The following is a 13051-nucleotide window of genomic DNA, read 5'->3' as shown; positions in this document are numbered from 1 at the left end:
CCTGGTGGTTCAACACCTGACAGGTTCTCTGAACTCCAGGGCTGACAAACTCAGCCGCCGGTGCATGATTGATCATGAATGGCATCTTTGCTCTGAAGTGGTGGAAGGTCTCTTTCAGCAATGGGGAGAGCCTTGATTAGATCTATTCGCCACTGAAGAGAACACGCGATGTCAGCAGTTCTGCCCGTTGGAATTTCCAAGGTGGTTGCTAGGCGATGCTTTTCATCACGAGTGGAGTGGTGGTCTTCTATACGCCTTTCCGCCTATACCGCTTCTGCCCAGAGTGATGAAGATCAAGCGCAACCATGCCCAAGTCATCCTTGTGGCCCCTGACTGGGCACGAAGAGTCTGGTATCCCGAGCTTCTGCACATGGCCATCGATCCTCCGATTAGGCTGCATCTTCAAGAGGATTTTCTATCGCAGCAGCAGGGGATGGTCCTCCACCCAAACCTGTCCAGCCTCCACCTCCTTGCGGGGAGATTGAGGGGCAGCAGTTGACAGCTTTTGACCTTCCTCCTGAAGTCTGTAACGTTACCTTGGCAGCCAGGCACCCCTCCACCAAAACGGTATACACCTGTAGATGGAACAAATTTGTGGCATGGTGTGGAGAAAAGGCTGTGGATCCCCTTTCTGCCCCCTTTTGAAGGTTCTCCTCTTCATTCTTTCCATGGCCCATCCAGGCTCTGCTCTGGGCACTCTAAAAGGCTATCTTTCAGCCATTTCGGCCTTTCTTCGGCTTTCTGATCAGCCTTCTCTTTTCAAGTCCCCTATTGTAAATCGCTTTCTTAAGGGCATTACTCACTAGTTTCCTTCTATTCCTTTAGTAATGCCCCAGTGAGACTTGAACCTGGTTCTATCCTACCTTATGCTTGCTCCTTTTGCGCCGCTACATAACTGTCCTCTCAGAATTATTGACACTTAAAACTACCTTTTTGGTTGCCATCACCTCTGCTTGCAGGGTGAGTGAGCTTCAGGCTGTTTCTTCAAAACCTCTTTTCCTGGCTGTGCATCCGGACAAAGTTGTCCTTCACACTAGGCCTTCTTTCCTTCCCAAAGTGGTTACCTCTTTCCACATAGGACAGACCATCACTTTGCCCACCTCTTACCCTCCCCACATACTTCTAAAGAGGAGAGGCTCCACCGTCTCTCGATGAGTCGTTCTTTGCATCAAAATCTGTTATTCCTTGACAAAGAAGGAACCTCCAGTGGGGCTGCGCGCCCATTCCACCAGGGCGATGGCAGCCACTACTTCTTTGGGACGTGGAGTCCCTCTTCATGACATCTGCCAGGCAGCCACGTGGGCTTCATTGCACGCATATACTAAACACTACTGCCTGGACAGGGGTTGGGATTGCTGGGGTATCTTTTCTAAGGTGAGGAATACATAACTAACTAATAGTCTCTTTCAGATGAACAAGCAAGTTACTTAACTTCGGTAACAATATGTCTGTAAGAGACATATATTAGTTATGGATTCCTCACCGCCCCACCCATCCTCCCCGTTCTGCAAACTGACTTCTAGGGTAAGGGACTCCCTTTCAGGGCCCTAGTTTTTGTGCACCAGTGGTCAGTGTCTTGCATGGCTCTGCGCTTCTGGCATGGAATGTCTTGTAAAGAACTGACATCAGCGCACAGGGGTGTCGTCTAAGTAGATTCCGACAATTACGACGCCAATGATGAACGCAGAGTCGACGGACGCCACCTACCGACGTGCAGGGGTACTGCTGAGGAAAAAATTCTACGGATCCAGTCTGACGCCTGGGGGTAATTCGAAGGTGAGGAATCCATAACTAATATGTCTCTTACAGATGTATCTTTACCGAAGGTAAGTAACTCGTTCTTTAGTGTGTGCACAAAGCCACCCTGTATGAGGTAGGTTAATCTAATTTTATGGGGTGGCATATCATCCCTTCATACAAGTGGGTTTACTAAATTGTCCATCTGGGCTATGTCTTTCCATTTCCCATCAGGGTGGGTGGTGGAGGACCACCTGTCAGTCATGTGGCGGGAAGTGCGGGCTCTTTTGGCCACAGGGCCATAAAATGGGTTTCCGAAGGATGGAGGCCTATGTATTATTTTGAATATTCACTCTTTCATCGCCTTCCTGTGAAAGGACAAATTCAAGATGCTCATGGTAACCCAAGTCCTGTTTGACCTGGATGCCGGAGACTGTATGCTGGTGTTGTACCTGAAGAATACTTATTTCCATATACTGGTCCTGCAGGCCGGAAAGGCACTACCCACAGTCCAGTGTCCACCAAGAGCATGTTAAGTTCGCCATGCTCCCTTTTGGCCTCACATGTGCCTGTTGGGTGTTCACGAAAGTGACAGTGGTAATTGCAGCACACCTTAGAAGGTCAGGGGTTCAAGTGCTCCCCTAACTTGATGACTGGCTGTTTGAAAGCGTGCTCGTTAAATACCAGTTCCAGACGATGGTGAACTCCCTCACATTGTTGGGGTTCACATTAACATGCCGAAGTCACGCCTGACTCCTTCACAGATGTTCTTGTTCATCAAGGTTATCCTGGAGAAGGTACAGTTTCAGCATCAGTCCTGGATCTCAGTGCAGATGGTTTCTGGGGTTGTTGGCCTTCTGCATCCTACTGGCCAAACATACCAGGTGGCCCACACAGGCTCTGCAGTGGTACCTCACATCCCAATGGGCACATCCGCACGGGAATCTGTTGGATTGTATCCAGATTTCTGAAGAAACTGCAATATATTTTCAGTAGTGGATTTTGAACTGCAATTGAGTCTGTGGCAGACCCCTCACCCTACGGCAGCCAGAGCTCTCAGTAGTCACGGATGCATCACTACTGGGTTGGTTAGCAAAAAAGGGGGGAAAAAGAGGTTTCTAAAGGTTAGGTTCACCCTCCATCTTGTACATAATCAAAAAGAACCTGAATGAACAGGTAAAAGAGCCTAACCTGAGGGTGTCGGAAAAAACAATAGGATTCCGCTGATCACGCATATTTGTCAGTCTTGAATGTGTCATGTGTTATGTCAGACGCATGTTTGTTGTTTGTTTTGTGAGCAGAATTTACATTTATTAAACTTTTTCACTCACCTTGTAGCACAGCGCCTGCATGGAAGATTTAATTAACGCTGTTTTGAACATCCACATAGCGGCACATTAGAAAACTTAGTGTACCCTACACTGGTGTATAGTGTGACCACTATTGATTTGATTCTATTTTTTGCATATTGACTGCCTTGGATCCCTTAATATTTGTGTTTCTTTACTCAACAGATATCTCCTGACGTATACTTACGTATATATTCATTTTAACGCATGCTTATTAGTTGCAGCGTCTCACTTTCTTCACCTTATTTAGGTCTACTAGGAGTGGTTTCTCACACTGGGCTGGTCCCGGTGTGGTCCTGAGGAAGAGCTGGGGAAGCTCGAAACTAGTTGACCATATGCTAGGCACACCTATCCATTACAGTTAGGGCCTTTAGCATATTACCCCGTTTTTAACCAATTAGCTAGGAGCAAGAATAAAATATATTTGGCCCACTAGTTGATTATTTTAAAACACTTTATCCCACTCCACTTCACTACACTTGCACTACACATAAACTTGTTTTAAGTGCTCCTACGTAATACCGCAAGTCGCAGCACGCCTCAGCCCGTAGAGGACTGAGAGGACCCCAATGATGAAGCATGTCACCAAGGGGAAACCCTGGTGAGTGAGGGGACTCAAGAAAGGCAAAGTTTTGCCCCTTTCTTTTTTTGGGTGATCAGCGGAATCCTATTGTTTTTTCCGACACCCTCAGGTTAGGCTCTTTTACCTGTTCATTCAGGTTCTTTTTGATTATTCACTACTGGGTTGGACAGTCCATTTTTTAAAAGTGGTGATCAGAGGCCTCTGGTCTCTGACAGTGACTCAACTCCACATCAATATGTTGTAGTTGAGGGTGATTTGCTTAGGGTTGAATGCCTTCCTGCTCACTAATAGACGAAGACTGGTACAGGTGTTCACTATCAAAACACTGCCTCCTTGCAGTACAGCAACAAGGAGGGCAGGGTGGGGTCTTTAGCCCTGTGGTAGGAGGCTTTGTGCCTCTTAAGTGGTGGACTGCCAATTAATTTTTCTGGTGATAATCTACTTGGTGGGATCTCGAAAAGCCCGGGCGGACAAACTTAGCCACCACACTTGACAGATCACGAATGCTAGTTGCATCCAAAGGTAGCACAGGGCGTCTTACAGCAATGGGGAGAATCTTACGTCTATCTTTTCACCACTGCCAAAAACACACAATCTCAGCACTTTTGCACATTGAAGCTTCCTAAGTAGCTCCTTCACGGAGATGGCTTCCGTCTAGAGCGGCATCCTGAACAAGAGCAGCCGTTACACTAGTGGGAACCTGTACATCATACATAAACCTAAAACAATGGTTCAGCTGATTTTCATACAAGTACTTTTTTTAATCGACTAAGTAATATTCATAGCGGTCATTCAATATTCTGCGCGGGCTGACAGTGACAGTGACGGTACACTACACCACCTTCCCTGCACGCCAGACTGTTGGGACCGAGAGGAGCAGTGAAGGTGCACTGTTGTCTTTTTCCAACTCCAGGGAGTTTAAACGCTCATCCTTCGCTTTTCAGGCAGTGATGGAACACTAAACTGCCAATATTGTGCGTCCGATTGCTGCGCCGGCATGAGACTTGGTTGTGCTCTGCCTTCTCTAATTCCAATCTAAATAGCTGCAGCATTCCTCTATGCACCTCACAGACTGCTTGGATGGCTACCCTTCCATCCGTGTGCGTAATTCGTTTTCCATTTTTATTACTCCCTCACATTGAGGTGTCATCCATGAGTGAATTGCTTCTCTGAGACTATTATGCACCTCTTGGACTCTTGATTTCTGGTCCCAACTATCACACTGTCCTGAAGACAACTCCGCATTACAAACGGGTTCTAAATGTAATTGACAACACAGTACACTAATTGTTACAGGCTGAAATAAATTACCATTTGAGCATTTTAATATATGTGTGCTTCAAGAAAAATGTACTTGAAAGACGTTTGCATAATCATACCCTGCTCACATCTGTGTGTTTTGTCCAAACTGGGACACCAAGCAATCTACGTTATGACTGTTTTGTGGATCTTTATTCAGGCACATTGTAAATAGATCTTATATAGTGATTTTATATTATTATTGTATACACCTTGAAAAAATAAAAACACTTATAGGACTGAAGTAGTTAGTCTTTTACATTGATTGCTTCTTTATCTTTTTCACATTGAATGACCACTCAGAATATTACTTTACCACTTCAAAATAGTAATTGTATTAAAACAAGTTGAACCATTGTTTTAGGTTTATGTTCCACCTGAAGTGGAGCTCGGGACTCCTGCATGCCTTCCCAGCACTGCCTCTCCTGCCCCAGTTCTGAAAAAGATCAGGAATGTCTGGGCCCAAGTCATCCTAGTGGCACCGGATTGGGCCAGGAGATTTTGGTACCCAGAACTCCTGGATATGAGCATCCTATCTCCGATCAAACTACCACTTTTAGAGGATCTTCTGTTACAGCAGCAGGGCTAGGTGCTGCACCTGGGCCAGCACAGTTTACATCTCCCTATTTGGAGACTGAGCGGCTGCAGTTGACCTGCTTCAACCTTTTCTCTTTGGTCATTGATATCATCTTAGATGCGAGGCATCCTTCCACAAAATCAATGTACAGCAGTTGTCAGCACAGATTTGTGGAGTGGTGCGGTACCTGACAAACTGACCCATTACAAGGGAAGTTGTCTGAAGTTTTGATGTTTATTCTGTCCCTGGCCCAGCAAGGACTTGCTCTGGACACTGTTAAGGGCCATTTATCAACTTTGTCCTTGTTATGGTGGCTGGATGAGCCCACTATATTTAAATCTCCAGTTGTGATGAGATTTGGGAAAAGTTTGCAACATTTAGCTTTGTGATGCCATACTTTTTTGATGTACACCCCTTTTTCAGCCACTGCACATTTGTCCATTGGGAATTCTGATGTTGAAGTTCATCTTTCTCATCATAAAGTCTGCTTAGTGTGTGAGCGAGCTGCAGGCTCTTTCTGTCAACCCAGCTTATTCAACATTCTTTTCCGATAAATTGATGTTGAGGACCTGAGCTTCTTTTCTACTGAAAGTGGTCACTTCATTTCACGTTGGGCAGGCTATCCCTCTTCCTGCATTCCTTGCTCCATTTCATCCATCTAAGTAGGAACAGAGTCTCCAATGTTTGGACTATAAAAGGACACTGACCTTTCATATGTATAGTACTAAAGAATAACAAATCGATGATCAGATCTTAGTAGGGTTTTCCAGAGCAAAGACGGCCAAGGCAGTGCAAAAATGAACCATCTTTATGTGGATTGTTCTCTGCCTAAAGGTCTGCTACGCACTGGCTAAAAAGCTGATCTCTGAAGGCTTACAGGCTCATTTTACCAGAGCCAAAGCTGCTACCTCTGAATTGGCATACAGAGTGCCTGCCCTGAACATTTGTTAGGCGGCTAATTGGTGTCTGTGCAGGACTAGTGCCTTGACAGTCATATCTGTCGAGAATTGTATTTTGGCCACCCGGTCTTGCCAGACTTTTTAATCTGAGTGAGTTCACACATTCACCTCCCTGGGAGGTGCTGTTGTATTCACACGGTGAGGAATCTGCGATGAGATTTATCTATCAGGAGAACATGTTACCTACCTTCGGTAATGATCTTTCTGGTGGATACTCTATGTAGCCTACAGATTCCTCACTGACTCTTCCACCTCCCTGTTCTGTAAACTGGATTCTTTATTACCATCTAAAAAAGGTCTCTAATCGGAGATCTGCTCACTGGTCATACCAATCTGCCGATGGGCTCTGCTTCTCAAGGCACGGGCAGCCTAGAAACAGCTGACATGAGTAGTGCTTAGTGCAGCTCTGCTGTTCAGGTCTGTAGTGGGCAACATCAGTGTGATGCTGCCCAACACCTCCTACCAGCACACAAGAGTACTACTTTAATGTTTTGGATCCAGTCTGATGCTTGAAGGATATTCACAAGATGAGAAATCTGTAATTAGATAGAATATCCATCATAAGGATTGTTACTGAATGTTCAACATACTCCAAACTGACTGCTTGCTCTATAAACATTTTCAGCTTTGGCTACAGGTTTCCCTGCTGTGAGGCATCTCAAATCATCATGAGGCAGTCCATATTTTTTTTACAAAATATCTGACACCAGAAAACCTTGTAGGACAAGTAATTTAAACCTTAATTATTTCCCTACTGATCTGTCAGACAGAGAGTCAAAGAGAATCAATTTGATTGGCAACAAATTATTTTCTTTTCCCAGTTTGATATTACGCTCTCTAAAAGCAGTTTGACGTGTGGGCCTGCTACACACATCCCTTGGGACATACAGTAAAAGGTATTGCCAACTTTTGCCAGGGGACATGCACAACACATCTGCACAGACAGTACATTATGGGTTACTATGAATTAGAACATTGGAATGTTGGAAGCTCCATTGAAAACAATGGACTGCTCCGGGCTTATAATGGCTGGTATAAGCCCGGAGCTCCAACATTCCAATGTTTCTTTGTTCACAGCTCTGGCTGTGAACAAAGGCTTCAGGGAGCCTGAGGGGATTTGAATCCCCTTGCGCTCCCTGAAGGCTTCGTTTTATTTGTTAGAACATTCTGCCCTCTAGTGGCAGAAAGTTCTAATAGCCTTATAGCCCTTCGTAGCAGGGCTATACCAGCTTTTAAAGTCCCTCTGCTTTGTTAAAGTCCCTCGCCTTCAGCTCGGGCCTTTAACGATGCAGTGGGACTTTAATAGCCGGTATAGCCCGCTACGGCGGGCTATAAGGCTATAGTATGTTCTATATTCTGGAATGAACAGTATACATTCTGTCACTTGTGCTATGAGCATCAGCATCATTATTATATGGTATATGGGTATGGATTCTCACTGGACGTCCAGGCTTCCCTAATAGACATGCCATTTGGTGGATCCAGGCGCTTAGGGAGAGAAGGCTGATACATCCTTAGGTTGAATGTATCAGTCTGTACAGCAGCCAAGGTATTTTGATGTGGCAGTATGGCAGAAGTAAAGGAGGTTCTAAAGGACAAAGCATATTACAGCACCATTGCTCCTCATTTTTCTCTTTGTCAGGCACTCCTGCAAAACCTCTTTACTTCACACTCAAAACTCATACAGGGATCCATGGGTGCCAGAACCCAATATTGCCTACCTTTCTGGAATACCATCATATCAGATCAATGGGTACTTCAAATTAACCTAGTTGGTTATGCCACTCTTCTTGAATGCACCTCCCAACATTCGTCCCTCAGGTGTTGGTGGAGCAGGTCACAATATTGTCAAAGGAACTGAATATGTTGCTCACCATAGTGGCGATCAAGTCTGTACTGGAGATGGAAAAAGGACAGGGGTCCTGCTTTCAGTATTTCTGGCCCAATGCAAGACAGTCCACAAGAAGGATGGGGTCCTAGATCTCAGAGTCTCGAACTATTTCCTCGAGAAGGAGAAGTTGAAAATACTGGCTTGCTCAGTTTCTACAGGCTTTGGATCCTAAAGACTGCATCATGTCCCTGACTTGCCAGAAGCATTATTTCATGTTCTGGTCTTGCAGTGATGAGGTCTGGTCTTTACAGCGGTCATGGCACTAGTTGTGGCGCATCTTTGCATGTCAGGATACCATTATTCCAATACAAGTATAAATGGCTGCTGAAGGCAAGCTCACTCTAGCTGGTCTTGGACCATTATGAATAACAATATTATTGCTGTTCATCCTGGGGTTCTCCAACAGCAAGCCCAAATCTCATATCCCGATGGTGCAGAGTTTTTCCTTTGTTGGGCACCCCTGCAGTGAGTCTGGGACATTCAGGCAAAGATCTCGATGTTTTGGGTGAAAGTTTACGGTCTTAATATCCCTGTGGTTAGTTAAGCTTTCAACAGTGTGCATCCTGCTGGTGCCCAATGCCTGTAGTCATATGTGGGTCATTCAATTAAATCTGTGGCGGTGGTGGACCCAGCACTGGGGTTGACCTTTATACTAAATCCGCATCTCTAACAAGGCAATGCAGTCTCTTGGTGGTCGATGATGGATGAAGAGTTAGCATGTCATAAGTATTTTTCCTTGCCCCCTCCAGATTTCACAGTAGTGACAGATTCCTCACCTCAGGCCTTAGGAGGTCACCTTGAGAAGGCGGAGATCAGGGTTTCTGGTGTACATTGGAGCAGCAACACCACTAAAACGTCTGGACTACTGTGCCATCCAGCTAGCCCCAAAGGTCTTTCTCCCTTTCATCAAGGACGATTTAGTCCATGTGCTCAAGGACAGCATAACCGCTATGTGGTTCTGCAATAGACAGATAGAATGAGGTCTTGTGCCCTCTGTCAGAAGCCCTGGTTTTTGTCAGTGGCTGGCATTTCAAAGGATTTCTTTGACTGTATGTCACCTAGCAGGATCCCTCAACAGAGCAGGCATGCTCACCAAGCATCATCTTGCTGATCAAGTGAGGCGTTAGCCCTTGGAGGCGTGCTGGGAATTTTTTGCCTAGTGGGGCATACCCCCAGTAGAACTACCTCTCAAAATACTGATTGTCCAATCTTTGCACTCTGCACTCTGGAGTTTCTTCTTCCAGGGTTTCAGCAGGCTAGTTCCACCTTCGGTGGGACTTTGGCTTTCTATGAAGATTTCTGCCTCTGCTGCTGATCCTTCAGATCCTGAAGACAGTCAAGTCAGATGGGGCAGAGTTGATTCTGGTGGCCTTGGGCCAGGAGACTGTGGTACTCCAAATGTCTGACTGTGAGCATCTGCCCTCTTGCTCTACTTTCTATTGAGGAGGACCAGCACTCCCAACAACAAGGCAGCATGCATATATAGAGCCTCCACAGTATGCACATTCATGTGTGAAGATTTAGTAGAAACAACCTATAGGATTTGATTGAATGTTTGAGGTTTATGTTGTCATTTTGACTCTTCACTGCCCTTCTTCTAAACAAATCAATTTATTCAGACTACTGGTTCAGCATATTGACCCCTACAGGCTGGATTGTCAGATATACTATTTGTTTGTGGTAAATTTGGCATGTTAAGATGTGCTATGAACGCTGTTAAGGATTACGTCTCTGCCAGTTTGACCTTCTTCCAAGTCTGTTCAACTCTCATTATTCAAAGCACTCTGAGATTCTTTATCCAAAAACACTATTTCTCATTGTCTGCACTTTTGTGTCGATTTACAATGTGTGGAATTTGTGGATAGAAGCATCCGTCACAAAAATCAATTACTTATCTTCAGTATATTGTATCTGAAAGAAACACGTTAGTTAGATTCCTTACCTTAGAATATCCCCAGGCGTCAGGCTGGATCTGGAAAGATTTTTCGTCAGCAATACCCTTGCACGTCGCTAGGCATCATCTGCGGCTCCGCGTCAGTCATCAGCGTCGTGATCGACGGGATGACGTAGTCGGAGTACTTAGACGCCGCCTTCGCGCACTGACGTCAGTTCTTCTTTTTTCCGCGCCAGTCAGCGCAGATCCGGGAGGAGCATACCCTTAAGTCACTTTTTGACTAAACTTTTTGAACTTTTTTGGTTCCTATTTCGAGTCGACCTCGACTCCTGGTGCCGGTAGGGATGCCCGGGTTCAAGCCGTGCAACGCCTGTCACCGCCTGATGTCGGTCACGGATCACCACCGCCGGTGTCTCTACTGCCTTGGGGCCGACCACAATGCCGAGTCGTGCCACGACAGCCGGGCCTTGACCTCGAAGGCTAGGCGGGAGCGGTCCCGCAAGCTGCTTGAGATCCGGCAGTCGGCTCCGTGCCGCTCAAGGTCTTGGTCGAGGAGGAGGTCGAGGGACCAGTCGCGAAGCCGCAGCCATCACCACTCATCGGGGTCGAAGTCCTCGCATTCCGGTAAGTCGAGGCGCAGCAAGAAGTCAAAGAGACAACATCGCTCTTCTGACTCCCCTCGCCGGTCGAGCGACTCGGCTGGAGGTTCGGGTGGCACCAACCGCGCGGCTCCGTCGGAGATGCAAGAGTCGCATCCGGCCCCATACCCTCCGGTCCCTGGGCCCGATGCAACTCCGACGGAGATCCAAGACTTCCTCATGGCCATGAGGAGTCTCGCTCGGCCGTCGAGGACTGCCGGCATGCCTTCGGGCCCCACAGGTCCGACTGGGGGCCTAGCGAGCCGGCGGCTCCGGCATCGTAGTCTACTTCGGTCCCGACGCCGCAGGCCCCCAGGGGATTCACGCCTGGATCCCGGTCGATGCCGGTCGACCTTAAGACCCCTCCGCCAGCGCTGACCCCTTCGGTGCCGCCCCCGGCGCCGTCTTCGGACGACATCGTCCCCAGGTTTAGTCCCGGCCCAGATTCATCTACCACCCGGCTCCGACCTTTCCATCTGTCTACCTGGAGTCGGATGACTGGGGCGACTGGGAGGGGTCTGAGGACCCTCTGGCACAGCAGTGCCAGTTATCTCAGAACTGGGCAGAAGAGCTGGGGGATGCCAGTGGTCTTGACATCTCCCCTGACACTGGCTTCATCTCACCTCCCTCCGTGGATACGGCGGAGGGTGCCTCCTATTCTGTTGTACTGCACAGGGCTGCCGAAGCCCTTCAGCTGGAGCTCCCTGTAGTGGCCGTGAGGACTAACCTCCTCACTGAAGTGCTTCAACCGCCGGTAAGCTCCTCGGAGCCTCTGCTGCAGTTCAATGAAGCACTGACGGACGTTCTGATGGGCACCTGGTCCAAGCCCTCCACAGTCCCTCCTGTGGACCAGAACGTGGCCCGGCGCCACCACATCTCCGGGCAACCCCAGCTTTCTGTCGGTGCGCCCCACGCTTGAGAGCCTGGTTATCCAGGCCTCTACCTCCCAGACCGCCTTCCCGTCCGCTCCCCCGGATCAGGAATCCAAAAGGTTGGAACAGTTTAGAAAGAAACTGTTATCCTCCCTTAGTTTGGGGTTGCCATCTATCAACACCGCGTGCCTTTTGGACCGTTACACCCGGAGGAGGCCCAGACACGGCTCGCCCAGGCTCTTGCCGAGGGGCGGGATGCGGCACGGTACTCGATACGAGGTGGGCTCGACACAACAGACTCGCTAGGTAGGGCAATTGCGACCACGGTGGCGATTCGTCGCCAGGCCTGGCTGAGGTCCACAAATTTCTACGGGGATGTCCAGAGCACCCTCATGGACATGCCCTTTGATGGCCGTCGCCTCTTTGGCGATAAACGGATAGTGCGCTGGAGCGCTTTAAGGACTCCAGGCCTACGGCCAAGTCCTTGGGCCTCTCGGCCCATGCCCGCAAACTTCCACTTTTCGCCCCTTTCATGGCCAAGGAAGGGGCGCCCGAAACGTCCGTCTAGCCACAGGCCGCAGAACCAGCCTCAACGCGGTCATGAACGTTGATTCTGCCGAGGCAGAGCAGGGGGACAGAGCCGGTCAGCCCACATCTGCCCCAGCAGCATCTGCCTCAACGCCTTCCTAGTCCGAGCTTTCAGGCCCATTCAACGCCAGTGGGAGGCAGAGTTCGCCATCACCTGCTTCACTGGCGTACCATCACATCGGACAGGTGGGTTCTGCAAATCGTCCGAAGGGCTACTCCCTCCCCTTCGAGGCGACCCCTCCAGCCATGCCACCACAGTACCACCGCATGTCGGGGGATCACTTGCGACTTCTGCAGGAGGAAGTTACGGCCCTCTTGGCCAAGGGGGCCATCGAGCGCGTTCCTGGCCCAGAAGTAGGTAGAGGTTGTTATTCCCACTACTTTCTGGTTCCCAAGAAGGGCAAAGGGGGCCTACGCCCTATCTACTCCTCAGGAGCGTCAACGCCTTCCTCCGGAAGGAGAAGTTCAAGATGCTCACCTTAGCTCAGGTTCTGGCTGCCCTAGACCCTGGAGACTGGATGGTAGTGTTGGACTTGCAGGGCTCTTATTTCCACATCCCTGTTCTACCGGCCCACCGGCGTTACCTGCGGTTCACTGTAGGCCACGAGCACTTTCAGTTTACCGTGCTCCCCTTCGGCCTCACCAGTGCCCCTCGGGTGTTCAC

Source organism: Triturus cristatus, chromosome 6, assembly GCF_964204655.1.
Source record: "Triturus cristatus chromosome 6, aTriCri1.1, whole genome shotgun sequence".
In the NCBI taxonomy this organism is placed as follows: Eukaryota; Metazoa; Chordata; class Amphibia; order Caudata; family Salamandridae; genus Triturus; species Triturus cristatus.
Note: the sequence above shows the minus strand (reverse complement) of the source record.